Source organism: Bolinopsis microptera, unplaced genomic scaffold (assembly GCF_026151205.1).
Source record: "Bolinopsis microptera isolate Bmic1 unplaced genomic scaffold, MBARI_Bmic_1.0 sca6, whole genome shotgun sequence".
In the NCBI taxonomy this organism is placed as follows: Eukaryota; Metazoa; Ctenophora; class Tentaculata; order Lobata; family Bolinopsidae; genus Bolinopsis; species Bolinopsis microptera.
The window spans coordinates 47902-64888 of NW_026971778.1; the positions used below are offsets into that span (position 1 = coordinate 47902).

The 16987-nt window shown below is 38.3% G+C and overlaps 1 protein-coding gene across 1 annotated transcript in view; it reads right to left on the reverse strand.

Annotated features, from left to right (window-relative positions):
- Positions 1 to 14770, reverse strand: part of LOC134825674 (crk-like protein) — a 38143-nt gene extending 23373 nt beyond the window's left edge. The window contains exon 1 of the mRNA XM_063837875.1: positions 14739 to 14770. The gene's annotated coding sequence lies outside the window, so the exon portion shown is untranslated. The remainder of the gene's footprint in view (positions 1 to 14738) is intronic.
- Positions 14771 to 16987: the final 2217 nt, after the last annotated feature.

The following is a 16987-nucleotide window of genomic DNA, read 5'->3' on the forward strand; positions in this document are numbered from 1 at the left end:
TTACCACTTTTCTAGAGATTGTCCAGAACGCCGCAGAATAAACAAAAGTGGAAATCAGGTAACGAGTGAGAATGTAAATCTCTTTATGAATGCTCCTGCCCAAGAAGAGAACTCAAATGTTATGGACCAATTTACCAGTGACAACTTTGGGTTAGCAGTTCTTGACAGTGGATGCAACAAAACGGTTTGTGGAAAGGAATGGTTGAAAGTCTATCTTCAGTCGCTGTCTCCAGAAGATTTCATTAAGGTGTGCTATGAAGAGAAACATGTATCGTTTAAATTTGGAGATAATGCACCATCAAAGTCAAGGACATGCTGCACATTCCCAGCCGTTGTATGTGACAAACAGGTGAACATTGTGGCACAAGTTGTTGATGATCAGATTCCATTACTGATTAGCAAACAGTCAATGAAAGATGCTAGAATGGTATTGGACTTTGGAGATGACACAGTGAAGGCTTTTGGTGTAAAGCAGAAAATCATCTTCAATGAATCAGGACACTGTAGCATCCCTCTGAGCAAGAATACTATCCATCAACAAGTCTGCTTATGTAAATCAGGAGAGGAAATTGTAAACCTGACCATGGAAAGTACTGACAAAAGAAAGATAGCGATTAAGCTACATAAGCAATTCGCCCATCCCCCACCTGAAAAGTTAAAGTCACTCTTAAGAACAGCAGGACAGCTTACCAAGGAAATTGCTCGAGAGATTGACACAGTATCGTCTAACTGTGATGTGTGCAAGAGATACAAGCGACCGAATAATCGTCCAGTAGTCTGTATGCCTTTAGCCAAAGACTTCAATGATACCGTTGCCATGGATATTAAGGTGTACGACAAGAATAAAAACATTTACATCCAGCACATGATTGACCATAAAACCAGATTCTCTGCTGCAAAAGTTATCAGGTCAAAAGACAAGGAAACCATTGTGGAAAGTGTCTTTACACACTGGATCAACACTTTTGGACCACCGAAGAAGTTCATGAGTGACAATGGAGGGGAATATGTTAACAAAAGTTTTGTTGACCTCTGTGAGAAATTCAACGTTCATATCATCACTACTGGAGCTGAAGCACCTTGGAGCAATGCCCTTGTAGAACGGCACCATGCCCTTTTGTCTAACAGTATGATAAAGATCATGGAAGATACTAAATGCTCAGTTGAAGTTGCTTTAGCATGGGCCTGTCATGCCAAGAACACTTTGGCAAATGTAAATGGTTTCTCGCCATATCAGTTAATCTTTGGCAAAAATCCATCTCTCACTTCTATTGATGATCCCTATGCTAGTCCAACGATTGTTGAAGATGAGAGTCCAAGTGAAACTGTTGCCAAGAACATCTCTGCCATCTACAGTGCTCGAAAAAGAATGATGGAAAGCGAAGCTAGTGAGATGATCAGACGAGCCATTAGATCAAAAACTAGAGAAGTGTACACTGATGAGATACAGTCGGGTGATATGGTATACTACAAAAGAAATGATGATAAGCGATGGCGAGGACCAGGAACAGTTATAGGTGTGGACAAGAAAGTTGTAGTTGTAAGACATGGTGGGTATATTGTTCGATGCCACCGGATTCATGTTGTCAATGTAAATGAACTGTACTCAAAAGATGTTTCCGAAGTAAGTGGGACCGATCCACCAGATGAGCCTAATCCCACTGTTGAAGAATTTTACAATGCAACTCAAATGCTGAAAAATGATGTTCTGTTGAACGCTTTCGATATTGCTCCTGCTGAAGAGGATCCCAGTGACATAAAGTGAGGAATCTAAGAATCTAATTCCTAGCCATATTAATTTCCATAGCCACGCCGACTAATTTTTGTCAACAAAATTATTAAATCAACTTTAAAATAGTCGCTCTCGGTTGTTACACACTGTAACGCCGCGCACTGTACTTTAATTCTATATTTATCTGAGAAGATGTTCGAATCGAGCGCAAATGCCAGATTCCTGTCAGGATCCTAGTTCTTGCGCTTAACTTGCGCGTTACCAAATAATCCAAGATATTTCTGTCAGGATCCAAGATTTTCCTACTACCAGTATGGTAGTATGGACTGTTTGGTAGTATGGTAGTATGGTAGTTGCAGGAACGCGCGAAGATCTATATGTAAATATTACTAAAGCGTACATGGAATCGTATCCTAGTCGGTTAATCCGTCGGTACTATACTAGCAGATCGCGAGTTCGAGACTCGGAAAGGAATTTTTTCACAATCTTTTGGCAATTATGAATAACTATACTAATGAATTAATAACTATACTAATGAATAACTAAACCTCTGTAATATAACTAGCAAAGTAAAATGAAATCGTTATCCGGCCGCGGAGCGGCCGAAAAATTTATGGTAGTCGTTTTAAAAATATATGGTAGCCGTTTTTTCTTTCCAGACTGGATTCCTAGTCCCTTTTTAAATTTATGTCACTGGGAAGAGGATGATAATAATACTGTAAGCACAGATAATATACCACAAAGCAACGAAACTAATGTAGAGGAATCAATGTCTACAAAGGAGCAGAAGTTCTGCAAAGCTAAGTCAAAGTATGAGAAGAAGAAGGTCAGTATCGAAGTGTTAAACACTGACCCCTATAAGTCACAGAAGACTGACGAAATCGAAAAATGGAAGCAAAACAATGTGTATGAAGAGGTTGAGGCTCACGAAGTAGATGATCAGTTTGTCCCCATTTCGACAAGGTGGGTCACAAATGACAATGGTCATAAGAAAAAGGCCCGTTTGGTAGCTCGAGGTTTTGAGGAAATTCCTCTTGATAGTACCGAAAGAGTCAGTCCTACTTGTCGAAAAGAATCTCTAAGACTTCTATTCACAGTAGCAGCATCAATGAAGTGGCCTATTCATTCTCTTGATATAACCTCAGCATTTCTACAAGGTAAACCAATTGAGCGACTAGTTTATCTTACCCCTCCAAAGGAATGCTATAAACCAGGAATACTGTGGAAGCTGAACACATGTGTTTATGGACTGTCAGATGCTGCAAAGATGTGGTACAGAAATGTAAAAGACCACAGTGAACAAGCTGGTTTAAGGAAATGTTTATATGATGATGCTCTGTTCTTTTCAAGAGTTGACAAAGAAGATCTTGCAGGAATAATGACTGTACATGTAGATGACTTCATCTATGCAGGGACCAAAGGTTTTGAGTCTAATATTCACAAAGATGTGCTGCATGGATTTGAGATTAAGTCACAGGAAGCATCGCGATTCACATATCTTGGACTTGAGGTGGAACAAGATCCAATCTCATATGAAATCACTGTTGGACAGTCAGATTATATCAGTGCTTTAAAGACCATAGGACTATCAAGTAACAGAAGAAGCCAGAAAACACATGCTCTGACTCACGAAGAGTATGTACAGTACAGATCAGGTGTTGGACAACTTATCTGGTTATCTGTCCAAACCAGACCAGATATTTCGTTTGATGCTTGTCAGTTGAGCAATAATCTGAAAGATCCCAACGTCTCAGACATAATGCTTCACAACAAGATAGTCAAAAAGCTTAAAACTGATGAAGATGCCCCACTGACCTTCAGAGAACTGCCTAACATAAAGAATGGAGTAAGACTACTTACATACAGTGATGCATCGTTTGGAAATCTTAGTAACAATGGTAGTCAGTGTGGGTATCTGATACTTATTTCGGATAAAGATAGTAGAGTCAAAAACCCTGTCTGTTGGAAATCTGTAAAGTTGGACAGAGTCTGTTACAGTACTTTAGCCGCTGAAAGCCTTGCACTCCTGAAAGCGGCTGATCACACCATTTTTATTCAGCAAACACTACAACAGGAAAACAACAATTTCAGGAAAACAACAATTTTATTTAGTATCAGTTACAGCAAACAAAAAATATATTTTATATAATATAATATAACTAGGACGAACTTTAGTTTAGAAATCTTGGGGGACTTGGAGTAGCAAGAGATTGACTAGAAGGTATATACCTTTTACCAAAAACGTCGAAAAGAATCCTGGGTGATACAGGATCGGAGAGTACAGACCATAAAGTTTACGCACCCACCTTTGCCTCCAGAATTCTTGGTTGGTTGAAAATGTATGCTAACTTGGTCGTTTATACTCCAAGTCCCTTTGTTAAAAGAAGTAACATTATGTACGTCTGGAGTTAACTTCATTCAATAATAACAATATCAATATAGTCAATATCAATATCAGACTAAACTATCAAATAAATTATCAAATATTATTTGTTAATTCGATCTGAATAAAAATTTAGTTAAGTTAAGATATTAAATAATTAAAAACATTACAACAAGTGGTTAAAAACGCCCAAAATTGATCTGAGAGCTTTTCAGTCTATGATACAATCATGATAGTAATATTAAGTGTGTTAAGTGTGTGCTGCTGCGATAAGAATAGATTACTGCAATTTAAAATTGTTTGGATTCCAAGTATCTTTTAAATCAGCAGCCTGTACTTGTAATAATAGTGCCTTGGTTCTCAATTTTATCAAGTTAATGGAAGTTTCTAGGCAATTGCTTGAGGTTAGAATTTTTTTATGAACAGTGTTCCAAAGCTTGGCTGCAGTGAACAAAAAAATATTTGATTTATTAAGAAGAATAACCGTTAAACTCGTTGTACGGTTTGAAATGTTGATGGCCTCATAAAGGGAGTATGGGCAGTGGTACTTGATAATCTTAGAGAATTCTGAAATGCAATGGTACTTGAACAAGTTTTGAACTGTAAGAATTTTTAGTCTATTAAAAATGGGTTTTGTATGCTCCTTTTCAAAATGTTTATGGCCTAATCTTTGCATACCATATGGTCTAGTTCTTGCACATGTTGATTGTTTATCTAGATATGAGTCGAGATCACCAAAAAGGATCCTTATACAGTGCTTCTGAGTGATAAAAAGACTGTCATTGGACCGTTCCTTGATGACAACACCCCAAACACTTATACCATAACTGAGATGTGATTCAAAAAGAGCATTATATATTTTCAAGTATAGTTCAGCAGGTATAGAGTGCCGGATTCTACAGATTGCACCAGTCATGGTCCGCAGCTTTTTACGGATGTAGTGCATGTGGGCAATCCAGTTTAGCTTACTATCTATAACAACACCTAAGAATTTGGTATCCTTGACTTTAGTAATAACCTTACCATCGATGAATATTGATCTAGATTCATCTAGCAGGTTAGCAAATGGTCTAGTCCGCGCACAGGTGTCATCATATTCAGAGGCAGGTTTAAAATGTATGTAGCAGCATTTGGACATGTTGATATGAAGTAGATTACATTTCATGTAAATCGAGACATGTTTAAGTACTAAGTTGGCTTTTTTATATGTTGCTTCTCTAGATGGTCCTGATATGAAGATATTAGTGTCATCAGCATAAAGTACAAATTTCACCTCACTGTCTGAAAAACAGTTTACTATATCGTTCATATACAGTAGGAAGAGTAGTGGCCCAAGAATTGACCCTTGTGGTACTCCAAATTTCACGTCCATTGTTACTGATGGTACATCGTTATACATAACATACTGCTTTCTGTTAGTCAAATAGCTTTTAAGTAAGGTAAGTGCTGAACCCCTAATACCGTAGGAATTTAACTTGCTTAGAAGAATATTGTGATCAAGGGTGTCAAAGGCTTTGCTCAAGTCAATGAATATGCCCAATACATGTTTATTGCTAGCCAGAGACTTTGTAACGGAGTCTATAGATTTGTGTAGAGCATGAGTGGTAGAATGGCCTTTTCTAAATCCAAACTGTGAGTCTGTTAGTACACCTTTAGATGTGAAGAAATTATAAAGGCGTTTGTAAATGATCTTCTCAAAGATTTTTCCAAATAAAGGTAATATTGATACAGGCCGATAATTTTCAATGCATTCCTTATTGTCTTTCTTGTAAATAGGAATAACTTTACCAGTTTTAAATATACTTGGGAATGTACCACTTTGTATACATGTGTTGTAAAGCCTGGCCAAGGTACCAGCAATGAGCTTTGCCGATTTTTTTACAACGATTATAGGTATGTCACTCGCCTTGCCATTTTGAAAATCTCTGATGACCTCGACAATCTCGTCTTCATTAGTTTCTTCAAGGTATATGGAGTCAGATACTGAATTAGACATGAACTGAGCAAATGATTCTACTGGTTCCAGAGAAATACTATTGTTTGACAATACATTTTTATTGAGATTACTTGCAAGAGATGTAAAATATTCACAAAATTTGTTAGCAATTATTCGTCTGCAAGTAACTCTCTGGCCATCTATGACAAAATCGTCCTTACATCTAGACAAATTTTTACCACGGAGTTCATTTATAACTTCCCAAGTCTTTTTCGAATTCATGCTGTACTTCTCGAATTTTTGAGTATAGCACATAGCCTTTGCCATATTTATTGACCTTTTGAGAAACTTGTCGAATTCCTTGTAGTAGATGTGCTTGTTTGGGTCCCCGTCAGGTAGTTTTAATGTACAAGTCTTCTTCCATTCGAAATACAACCTAGCTTTCTTATCGATGGAATTAATTAGGCCCTGGGTAATCCAAGGGTTGGTTATGCTGTTACGTTTAGTGGTTCTAGGAGTTAGAAGTTTGCAAGACAAATCTATCTTTTCTTGAAATAACTGCATGAAAGAATCAAATGTGTTACAGCTGTGGTGGAACCTATCTACATCGTTTTCTATTTCAAGACAGAGCTTTTCTAAGTTAGCATTACTATAGTCGTAGTGTATAGTAATTTTGTCTGATGAATCAGGTGTTGGCACAGAGTCAGGGGAAAGTTCAATAAGAGTGAATATAGGGTGATGGTGGGAGATCTTGTCAGATATCACACCAGAAATAAGGGTTTGATCTACTACATTGGTATGGATATTGTCAATACAGGTCCTGGAACAGCCAGGCATTTGGTGAGTTGGTACTGATATGGTTGGTATGAAGCCGTTGTTGAATATTATTTCTTGGAATTTGTCCTCTGATGGAGATGGGTCCTTCAACATGTTTATATTGAAATCACCAAGAATATATACTTTTTTGCCATTCAGTTTTGAGAGAATACATTCATATGCTTCGTTGAACAGTTCAAGTGATGCGTTTGGGGGACGGTATATAACCCCTACAACAGTTGGGTCTTGCAAGCTAGTGATGGATACGAACAGTGATTCTATGTGTTCATTACAGAGAGATAAGCCAGGGATTTTGTTAAAGTTAAAGGAGTTGTGCAGGTAAAGACACACTCCTGATCCTTTACCCTTGAACTGGTTTTTCTTTTGACAAAAATAACGTGATTGGTAACAGGAGGAGTATCCGTTAAGCTGATACAGAGTTCCATTTTCGGGATTAGTATTTGTTTCTGCAAGACCGATAACAGAGAATTTGTGGTCGATACAAGACAGCTCAACTGCAAAGTTGTCAAAGTTTGATGCATTTCCATCAATATTTAGGAATAATTTGGACAAATATTTAGCTGAATTTTTAGGTAGGATGGTAGCATTCAACTCAGTTATGGAGAATGTTTTGCAATTTTCAAGAATCTTTGAGCTATTGTAGATAGATTCAATATAATTAACTGGCTCATCATCAATGAGGCCATTGTTTGCAAAGTGTGGAGCTTGGTAGAAAGGGTTGTACCGTACAATATCATTGGCATCAGTGCATATTTTGCAGTATGTTGCATCTCGAAATTTGGTTATGTTATCATCAGTTTTACATTTTTTGTGCATTATTTTGTCACACATCTGACAAATCAAAAATGGATGTCCAGCACGCACAGGTCTATCGCAACAGCAGCAGATTTCGCATATCAGTTTGACTACCATGACTGGATTACAGATCTACGAGAACGTGGGGAAAATCTATTTTGGGCCTTGGTAACATCACTGAACAACCTCCCATCAACGGGGCTACCTAGAATCTTATGGGCAATTGCCCGGGAGAGTTTGAAGATACCGCTTGACCCCAGGTGGATTGGGTCATCCGGCTTCTTGTACCTACAAAACTGTTTGTTCAGTAGACCCTCCTCATCGACAAAACTATCAAAATCTAAATTTCCTATTCTAGCGTTGGTATTACAGTACCCAAACAATATACTATTAAACTCCATGGCTCTCTCATTTAGCCAGGAGGACCTAGTTGGTAGGATTGGTGAAACTATCAAGAAAACAACAATTTTCAAGAAAACAACAATTTTTTATTTAAATCAATTATAGCAACAATTTGAATAACTTTAAAGTTCTTCTATTACCATGGAATATACTACGGGTATGGTGACTTGGGCTATTGGGTTGTTAAGTAGATTAAGATTAGTAAACCTGCACTTGCATTGTATTTATAAAAACTAGAAATTAGGCTTCACGGTAAAATGGAGAAGCAGGCTGATCTTGGAGAGAGCAGACCGTAAAGTTTACGCACCCACCAGGGCTACCTACCTACCCCAGTTGTTCTTTTTGGTTTATCAGCTTGTATTGTTATATTTATGGACCCCAAGTCACCACACTAAGAAGGAGTATGTAAAAAAAAAAAAAAAAAATAATAATAAGTTAAGTTAATATCATCATATCAGTTTAAAACAGTAAATGCTAAGTAGAGGATTGAATTTCCTAGTTAATTTAATGGTTCAAACGTTTGGGAATATAATAATGTTGGTATTTGTATCTGCTGCAGCAATAATATCGATATGTCATTTGTCTATAAAATTTTCGCCACTTCAATAGATATTGGGTCGGCAATTTGGTGAGTGAGTGATGAACTGGTTTGGTCTGTGACTGAGTGAGGGGCGATGTGAAAGTTGTGGTAAGTCCAGGTGTTATTATTGTTGATGGATTGGGATCCCAGGATGATACTTTTACAGCGTAATTTAACCAAAGATACAGAAGTAGTGAGGATTTCCCCATTCTCATTTAGAATCCGTTTATGTATGCTATTCCACAATTTGGAGGCTATATAAAGAAACGTGTTGGATTTTCTTGGGAGGATTATGACATTACTTGTATCACGTTTTGATGAGTCTATAGTACAATACAACGAGTATGGAGTGCGAAATTTCATAATTCGAAATATCTCAGATATACAGTGGTATTTGTACAAGTTTTGAACAGTAAGCAATTTTAGTCGATTAAAAATGGGCTTGGTGTGCTCCTTTTCGAAAAAAGCAGCTCCTAACCTCTGTTTTGTATAAGGTCTGGCTCGTGCACAAGTGGCATGTTTGTCAAGGTATGCATTTAGGTCTCCAAAAAGGATTCTTATACAACGTTTCTGAGTTATGAACAGCTTATCGTTTGGTTGGTCTTTGAGGGCTGAGCCCCAAACACTTATTCCGTAAGCAAGATGTGATTCCAATAATGCAGAGTATATTTTTTGGTAGTGTTCCCCTGGAACTGAATGTTTAATCCTGTTAAGTGCTCCTGTAGTGGATCTAATTTTTTTTCTTAGATATTCTATATGTGGGCCCCAGCTAAGTTTTTCATCAATTACTACACCAAGAAATTTGGTGTTGCTAACCTTGACAATTTTGTGTCCATTTATAAATATTCCTTGTGATTTGTCATATTCATTGGCATACGGCCTAACTCTGGCGCAGGTTTCATCAGATTCGTATGCAGGTAGAAAATGTATGTAGCAGCATTTAGACATATTTATATGTAAGAGATTACTTCTCATGAATTTGCATACGAAATCAAGAACTTTATTGGCCTTCAAGTATGTTGATTCTTTGGACGGTCCAGTGATAAATATATTTGTGTCATCAGCATAGAGCACAAATTTGCATTCATCACCTTTGTAACAGTTTATTATGTCGTTCATATATAATAAGAAAAGTAGAGGGCCTAGTATGGAACCTTGGGGAACTCCATATTTTACATTCATAGTCTCTGATGTAGTGTTGAGAAATGAAACATACTGTGATCTATCCGATAAATAGCTTTTTAGAAGTCCTAGAGCTAGACCTCTAACCCCATAATTTTCCAGTTTCCTCAGGAGAATGCCATGGTCAAGAGTGTCAAAAGCTTTGCTTAGGTCAATAAAGATTCCTAGAACATGATTACCACTGGATGTTGATGTTGTGATTGAATGAACTGATTTGTGGAGTGCATGTGAGGTTGAGTGGCCTTTTCGAAAACCAAATTGTTCATTACTGAGAATGTCATTAGCAGTGAAAAAGGTATAAAGCCGTTTGTATATTATTTTTTCAAATATCTTACCAAAGATTGGCAATATTGACACAGGTCTATAATTTTCAATATTTTCTTTGTTATCTTTTTTATGGATAGGAGTTACTTTGCCTATTTTGAATATGGATGGGAACGTGCCTTTTTGAATACATGTATTATACAAATTTGCTAATATGTTGGATAAGAGATAAGCCGGTTTCTTGATAACTGCTATTGGTATATCACTGGCTTTTCCGTTAACGAATTCTTGAATTATTTCAAGAATCTCCTCAGGATGAGTTTCTTCTAGATGTATTGAACTGTTGACTGATTTCGACATAAACTCAACAAATGATTGCATTGGTTGGATAGACAGTTGGTTGTCGGACAAAACTTTCTCATTTAAATTACTAGCTAAAGATGTAAAGTAACTATTGAATTTGTTTGCAATTGTCCGCCTACAAATTACTCTAGTTCCATCTATAATGAAGTCATCTTTTAGCTGATTCTTCTTTTTGCCACGAAGCTCGTTGATTATTTGCCAGGTTTTTTTGGAGTTATGGCTATTTTTCTCAAACTTTTCAGCATAATACCTGGTTTTGGCAGTTTTTATGGCAATTTTAAGATATTTTGAGTAGTCCTTGTAAACATTATGTTTTTCCGGATCCCCATCTGGAATTAACAATGTTTCTGTTTTTTTCCATTCAAAATAAAGTCTGGCTTTTTTCTCCACAGAGTTGATAAGGCCGTTTGTGATCCATGGATTTGTTATGTTATTTCGTTTGGTGGTTTTTGGTGAAGCCAATTTGCAAGATATATCTATCTTTTCTTGAAACAGATCCATGAAGGATTCAAAAGAGTCACATCTGTGGTAGAATGTATCTATGTCGTTTTCAATTTCTTCACAGAGCTTATCAAGGTTTGCATTACTATAGTTATAATAAATGGTTGTTTTTTCAGGTGGTTTATTCTGTTCCGAACTAGCATCAGAATTCATTACTTGAAGGCAGAAAATGGGCTGGTGATGTGAAGCACTATCCTGAATTACTCCAGATATAGTTGATGAGTGAATGTCATTAGTGTGTATGTTATCAATGCACGTTTTTGAGCAGTGGGGCATTTGGTGTGTGGGAATGGATATTGTGGGCGTGAACCCATGACTATAAATAACTTCTTCAAATATATCTTCATCTGGGCCTGATAAATTGGTTATGTTAACATTGAAGTCCCCTAATATGTATGCTTTATGTCCTTTCAGTGCAGTAAGAACTTCTTTATACTGTGCATTGAAGTTAGCAAGTGGATTGCTTGGTGAGCGGTATACAACTCCAACTGTTACTGGTTCTGGAGCATTACTTATTGTTACAAATAGGGACTCAAAGTGCTCTGTACAAACAGATAACTTTTCAATCACACTAAAGTTAAAGGAGTTGTGAATGTAGAGAGAAACTCCACTTCCTTTCCTTTTTACCTGTTGTGTCTTATTAGAAACGAAGCGTTTTTGGTAACATGAAGTATAGTCTTTAAGTTGGTACAGCTGACTATTGCAGGGATCAATGTTTGTTTCTGCTAGACCTATCACAGAAAATTTATGGTCTATGCAGGCTAATTCTAAAGCCAATTTGTCAAAGTTAGTACCATTTCCATCAATATTTCGAAAGTAGTGTGAGAAAATGCTCTTTGATGTTGATTGAGGAATCTGCTTTATGAGGTTGTTGAAGTTTTTAGTAGAATATGATTGACAGTTCTCAAGAGTTTTTGAGATTGTACCTATTGAGTCTATATAGTCGTGAGGTTCATTGTCAAGTAGTTCGTTGTTTGAAAAGTGAGGTGCTTGATAGAATGGATTATAACGAATTATATCATGATTTTGAATACAGTTTGAGCAGTAAGTTTTTTCTCTAAAAGTGGCAATGTTTTCCTGTGTTTTACATCTCTTGTGAATGATGCAGTCACACTTATTGCAATTTATAAATGGGTGTCCAGCACGAATAGGTTTGCTGCAGCAGACACAGTTCTCACATATACGTTTGGCTATCATGACATAACTACGGATCTACGAGAACGTGGGGAAAATCTTTTTTGGGCCTTGGTAACATCACTGAACAACCTCCCATCAACAGGGCTACCTAGGATCTTATGGGCAATTGCCCGGGAGAGTTTAAAGATACCGCTTGACCCCAGGTGGATTGGGTCATCCGGCTTCTTGTATCTACAGAACTGCTTGTCCAGTAGACCCTCCTCATCAACAAAACTATCAAAATCTAAAGTGCCTATTCTAGTATTAGTATTACAGTACCCAAATAATAAACTATTAAACTCCATGGCTCTGTCATTCAGCCAGGAGGACCTAGTTGGAAGGATGGGTGAAACTATAACTTTAGAGTATGGACACATATCACAAATATTCTTGAGCTTCTTTGTCAGCTCATTAGCCCAATGTTTAACATCATCCCCTCCCCTCTTGATATTATTTACACCACAGTGTACTACAACGTTCTTGTATCCTACACAAAGAACAGGGTCTAACTGATCTATTGTGAAACATTCAATTCTTTTCCCAGGCAGTTTGTGACCAAATGTTCCTTTTCCAGCCCCAAATTTGAGGAACCGGGTGTTTGAATCACCAATAATCAAAGTCGCATTGGTGCTCCTGCTTACGTAGCGAAAGGTTATACTGTATCTCAATTCCCTCTTATCTGTGCTCTTATCAATACGGTGGTCCCACAGAAACTGGGACTGTTTGCTCATCACATAGAGACTACGTCCCTCTATTGTCTCTACGATTTCTCCTTCAAGTTGATCCTTTTTTGTGAATTTGACAGAACAATCACCACCTAAGGATACTGTAAAAATGGAACTATCATGGACCAATGATTGCTCGTTATCAGAGTGCTTAGGAAGAAAGCTGTTCCCATCGGTGTACCGATTTATCAAGCACTGATTGATTGTTGAACTAGGACATTCTTCCTTTATCTTGGAGACAAGCTGATTAAGAACCTCAGGAAATTCTGTTGATGTCGGTTTTTCAGCTTTAGCCCCCGGGTACTGATAAGGTTCGCCAAAGCTCACAACCCCATGTCCATTTTCGGAGTTACTATCAAAGGCTTCCTTCTGTTGGTCTAAGAAAACTGAAAGCTCAGAGTTCAATTTTTCATCTACAAATTCTGGGACATACGACAGAATGTGCTTGGACTTAGGGTCGTCTACACTTGCATGCTTCTGTGCATCTAGGAGAAGCTGTTCTTGGTCTGTTTCACATGGAGCAGGTGACCTTATATGGAAAGGAGGCATGGTCAGATCAGGGGTGGAAACATTTGACGACCTACTGTTTTTAAAACAGTTGATGTCAAGTTTGAGCTCAGCAAGCTTGTTGTTGATAGAGTCAAGAGTTTTGAGATGGCTATCATTGTCTTTGAGGTTCTTGATGGAGATCTGGATGGCTTCTAGAGAATGGTGTATAGAGCTACCATCAGATGTAGTGTGACCCGTTGGCATGCTCATGCTGCAGGGAGCTGACAAGTAGGAAGGGGACTTGACTTCGTTGTCAACTCTCTGTCCATTCACCACAGCGCAAACACTTTCAGCAAGACCTAGCAGGGATAGGAGACCTTCTGCTAGGGTGAGCTTGTTCAGAGATGAACAGCTCTTGATCATGTGTGGAGTAATGATTGCAAACTTATTTATTTCAAGTTTTAAGATACTGCAAATGTTAATCTTGATTAAGTCTACCTCGGAGCGTAGGTTCTGTGCATGGGTTAACAGATAGGTGTCGAGGGGAGCAGATCTATTTGAGAAGAAACTAAGGAGACTGCTGACATTTTTGTCTTCTTCTGAGTCCTGATTTTCTGAATGAATTATTTTATCGACATCTCGAAGCATTTCGTCAATATCATCAATGACTGAAGCTGAGGGGGTGGTGGGTGTATCCTGATCGGGAACCGTAGTGGACGAAGTCTGGTCTGCAGCAGGTTGAGGTTTCTCACACTTTTCTGTTTGAGTGTCAGTGGGGGTTTCCATCATGGTGAAGAAGCAATGGGGGTACCAGGCAGACCAGGGGGCACCTTCACGTCCAACCAGCACACTCACTGAAAAGAAGGAAGAGCAGAAAGTAGTTTGAAATGTTCTGTTGTGGAAAACAATGAAAGTGTAAACTGGATTAGTCAAAATGATTCAAAAGATTGAAAAATTGAACAGACTGACGGACTACGACACATGGGACAAGAGAGTGAGTGAGTATGAAAAATATGAGGTGGTTGGACTGGCAAGCCCTATCATTTAATCAGAATACATTACATATAATCCATAAGCCATATATGTCAGCCTGTTCTTGGAGCACAGCCCCAAAAGTTATCAGAAGTGATGTTCAAGTTTCAAGTTTAAAATTCTTTCAACACTATCTACACATTAATCAGGGTTGTCCAATTGTCCAATTGTGGATTGTGGTGTGAATGGAGTTATACATTGCCAAACAGAAACATTATTCACTACAACTACTTAACTTCTTAACAGGTTAAGAGTGCCAGTCTTCTGTTTCAGCACCCCCTGGACCATCATAGTACCCCCGATGCAGTTGACTTTAGCAAGCCATGGACATATTGGACATCCTCAAATTATTTGTTATATAGTAGTGTTGAAAGTATTAAAACTATAACTTTAGAGTAAGGACAAATTTCACAAATATTCGTGAGCTTCTTCGTCAGCTCATTAGCCCAGTGTTTAACATCACCCCCTCCCCTCTTAATATTATTTACACCACAGTGTACTACAACATTCTTATATCCTACACAAAGGGCAGGGTCTAACTGATCTATTGTGAAGCATTCAAGTCTTTTTCCAGGCAGTTTGTGACCGAATGTCCCTTTTCCAGCACCAAATCGGAGGAACCGGGTATTTGAGTCACCAATAATCAATGTTGCATTGCTACTGCTGCTCACGTAGCGGAATGTTATACTGAATCTCACGTCCCTCCTTTCACTGCTCTTATCTATTCTGTGGTCCCAGAGGAACTGAGACTGCTTGCTCATGATATATAGACTGCGTCCCTCTATTGTCTCAATGACTTCCCCACTTTCTGATCCTTTCATTGAGAACTTAACTGAACACTGGCTTCCTAATGATACAGTGAAAATCGAACTATCATGCACAAGCGAGTTCTCGTTATCCGAGTGTTTAGGGAGAAAACTGCTCTCATCATTGTACCGGTTGATCAGGCATTGATTAATAACTGTTTCAGGGCAAAGCTTCTTTATCCTTGAGGCAAGTTCAGCAAGAACTTCAGGCAGGTCTTCTGATATGGGCTTAGCAGCTTTTGCCCCGGGGTAATCATATCGTTCACCAAAGCTTATAACTCCATGCCCGTTTTCTGTGTTCTTGACAAAATCATCGTTCTGTTGAGCAAGGAAATCTAATAGCTGAGAGTTCAAGGTTGTATCAATGAATTCTGGTAAATAAGACATGATGTGCTTAGACTTAGGGTCGTCTGCACTTGAAGGCTTCTGTGCATCTAGCAGGAGCTGTTCATGGTCTGTTTCACAGGCTGCTGGTGGCCCTATGATAAAAGGAGGCATGGGCAGGTCAGGAGTGGATACGTTTGAGGATCTGCTGTTTTTGAAACAGTTAATATCAACTTTGAGCTCAGCAAGCTTGGTGTTTATGGAGTCAAGAGTCCTAAGGTGGCTATCATTGTCTTTCAAGTTTTTAATGGATGTTTGAATATCTTCTAAGGACTTGTGTATAGAGCTTTCGTTAGAAGTAGTATGACCCATTGGAATGCTGGAGGGGGCTGACAAATAAGAAGGGGACTTAACCTCGTGGTCACATCTCTTGCCACTTATTACAGCACAGACATTTTCTGCAAGGCCAAGCAGGGATAGTAGACCCTCTGCTAAGGTGAGTTTTTTAAGAGATGGGCAGCTCTTAACCATAGATGGCGTTATGATTGCAAATTTGTTCACATCAAGTTTTAGAATGTTACAGATGTTGAGCTTAATGATATCTACCTCTGAGCGCAGGCTCTGCGAGTGAGTCAACAGGAAGTTGTCAAGGGGGGTAGACCCTGAGAAGAAACTAAGGAGGCTGCTACAATCTTTATTTTCCTCTGATTCGTGGTATTCTGAAAGAATTATATTTTCAACATCCTTCAGTACTTCGTCAATTTCCACCATAATGGTAGGAGTCGTGGGTGCAGGTGTAGTCTGATCCGGAACCGTAGTAGTTGAAGTCTGGTCCGGAACAGATTGAGAAGAGTCAGTGGGTGTATCGTTCATGGCGTAGAAGCAATTGGGGGTACCAGGCAATCCAGGGGGCACCTTCACGTCCAACCAGCACACTCCCTGGAAAGAAAGAAAAGCAGATAACAATTTCAAATGTTCCGTTGTGGAAAACAATGAAAGTGTATTTAAACTGGATTAGTCAAAATGATTCAAAAGATTGAAAAATTGAACAGACTGACGGACTACGACACATGGGACAAGAGAGTGAGTGAGTATGAAAAATATGAGGTGGTTGGACTGGCAAGCCCTATCATTTAATCAGAATACATTAAATATAATCCATAAGCCACAAATACTGGGAGATTCTTTAAATGTGACCATAGACTGTTTTATTGACAATAAAGGACTTCTAGAGCTTGTACAGAAGACAAAGGACCCCATTGAAAAAATACTGATAGTTACCATGGCATCACTAAGGGAAATGGTTGAGAAGGGTGAAATAACTGTTAACTTTATGCCCTCAAGGACGATGCCTGCTGATGTTTTGACTAAGAGAGGGCCTAGTTCTCAAAGTCTGCGTATGTGTTTTGAGAGGGACTAGTATTTTTAAAGAGTGAACATCGAATTTATTTTTTATTTAT